This window comes from Nematolebias whitei, chromosome 11, assembly GCF_014905685.2.
Source record: "Nematolebias whitei isolate Nwh7 chromosome 11, NemWhi1, whole genome shotgun sequence".
In the NCBI taxonomy this organism is placed as follows: Eukaryota; Metazoa; Chordata; class Actinopteri; order Cyprinodontiformes; family Rivulidae; genus Nematolebias; species Nematolebias whitei.
The window spans coordinates 48,830,236-48,832,988 of record NC_056508.1 but is presented as its reverse complement, the minus strand read 5'-3'; positions in this window follow the sequence as shown (position 1 = coordinate 48,832,988).

The following is a 2,753-nucleotide window of genomic DNA, read 5'->3' as shown; positions in this document are numbered from 1 at the left end:
ATCCATTGTTAGGCTGATGGTCCTTCTTGATCATGTGATCAGCTGGTTCTGGTTGTCAGCAGCAAACTGGTTGATCCACTCTGAGAAGGTGCTATTTAAGAGACTGAGCTGAATACAGCACCTCAGACTGAGGAAGTCCTCAGGATGAGAGACGAAACGTTTCTTTTGCTTTGTTTTTTGTTTTTTTGTTTTCTTGTTTTTTGAATGTCCAGAGGACCAGATTGAACTTTTTTTGGATTTTATATGATTGTTTACAGTTGTCATCATTCTTTGTTTAAATCAGGTGTCTCCTGAAAATGAGTTCTCTTTGCTCAATGAGACTCACGTGGATAAATAAAGGCTCAATGAATAAAGGATCCAACTTGTGAAAAAAGAAACAGATTTTCTGGCCCGTTTGAGTGTCATCATTTGTTCCAAATTTATTCAACATTTTGGTGAATCTAAGGTTTGAGAAATAAGTTTCTTTACAAAATCTTAATGATGGTTTCTTTATTTTCCAGGGGTGCTGAGTTAAATTCAGGGGTGCTTGAGCACCCACAGAAAGAGGCTAAAATTGCCAGTGCCCTCAGCAGTGACTGGAGGGGGAGTGATTTGCATGTGAGTTCAGCTCACTGCAGTTTAAAGCTTTGAACAGAAGAAAAGCGTCTTTAGGAACTGAACCCAACGTACAACCTGAATCTCATGTGAGACGGCCATTTGTTTTGTTCTGAAGTTTTTCTGGACCGAACATGTGTCGATCTGACAGTTTTCAGCTGTCAGGCCTCTGACGAGGGTTGCCAACTCCTTGAAAATTAAATAAGGGACACCTCCTGGCAGGGTTGGCCGACCCCACCCCACCAGGATGATGATTCAAACCCCCCCCACCACCACCACCACCACCACCACCACACTTTTCTTGCTCTGAAATGAACCAGAATTTAATTGGATGCATGTTTTTGAATGATAAAAATAAGCATAGAACGTTAATTATTACACAATTTAATAATTTATTTTGAGTGCAAATACAATTACCAGGGTCAAATCTTTCTTAAAAGAATTTATATTTCTTAAACATTCTTTTGTTCTGCTTAGCTTAAAACAGTATTAACAGAAAACAATAAGAACATATAATGCATTTGGTACAAACATAAAGTTTGTGGGAAACTTGTAAACAAACACATTGAGCCTCACAAGCCATGAGTTTCCATGTGTAGTAAAAAAATAACTTGTAAACTAAAAAGGACAACGCTCCGTCATGTGGAGTCAGCGTGTTTCTTCCATTTGCATCTGGTGAGCTCGTGCTGCAGTAAGGACTGCTTTGTTTCTCAGAGCCCGAGTGAAACTCTGAAGAAGACATTTCATCATTGAGACTGACTATGAGCTCGCTTCTAATCAGTTCAGAAGAACTTTTGTTTCACATCAGTCCACTTATTTTTCATGAGAGAAAATCATTTCCACAAATCCAGTGGATGATGGGATGAGGACAAAGATACAACAGCTGGATGTTGGGGAGGTCAGCTGCCTGAACAACTTGATCCACCTGTGCTGTTCCCTTGGACTGACACCTTCTCCTGAGCTTCTGTGGTGAGGAGCTGCAGTCACACGTTCCTCATGAAGCTCATCCACACACATGCTTAGCCTGCCAGAAGGAGCGAAACGTTTTAGATCCGAGTTCACTGGAGGCACACAGTCATGCACAGAGGTGAATAAATGGAACAAATATTTGTTTGTCTTTAGAATCATATCCTTTAATATATCACTAATATATTAATATATTACTTTAATATATCATATATACTGTTTAATTTGTTAAAGATGTGTATAAGTATGCATATGTTTGTATACTGCAAAGTAAGTTTGATTATGTATTTATTTATATATCCGTTGTATCCATTTGTATATTACTGTCATTAATAAAACATGGTTCATCTTCACCTTGTTTGAGGCATCGGAGTGAAGAGAGGATGGGAGTGGGAGTGGGAGTGGGAGTGGACTGCTTTCACTTTCAATTTTTGGACCACTTCTTCTATTGCACTTGGACACATGGACGTCTTCAGGATGTCTTCAGGACATCTTCAGGACGTCTTCGGGACGTCTTCGGGGCGTCTTCTGGACATCTTCAGGACGTCTTCGGGACATATTCAGGACGTCTTCAGGACGTCTTCGGGACATCTTCAGGACGTCTTCGGGACATATTCAGGACGTCTTCAGGACGTCTTCAGGAAATCTTCAGGACATCTTCAGGACATATTCAGGACGTCTTCAGGACATCTTCAGGACATCTTCAGGACGTCTTCGGGACATCTTCGGGACATCTTCAGGACGTCCTCAGGACATCTTCGGGACGTCTTCAGGACATCTTCAGGACATCTTCAGGACGTCTTCAGGACATCTTCAGGATATCTTCAGGACGTCTTCAGGACATCTTCAGGACGTCTTCAGGACATCTTCAGGACATCTTCGGGCCATCTTCAGGACATCTTCAGGACATCTTCGGGACATCTTCGGGACATCTTCAGGACATCTTCAGGATGTCTTCAGGACATCTTCAGGACGTCTTCAGGACATCTTCAGGACGTCTTCAGGACGTCTTCAGGACATATTCAGGACATCTTCAGGACGTCTTCAGGACGTCTTCAGGACATCTTCAGGACACCTTCAGGACATCTTCGGGCCATCTTCAGGACATCTTCAGGACATCTTCGGGACATCTTCGGGACATCTTCGGGACATCTTCAGGACATCTTCAGGACGTCTTCAGGACATCTTCAGGA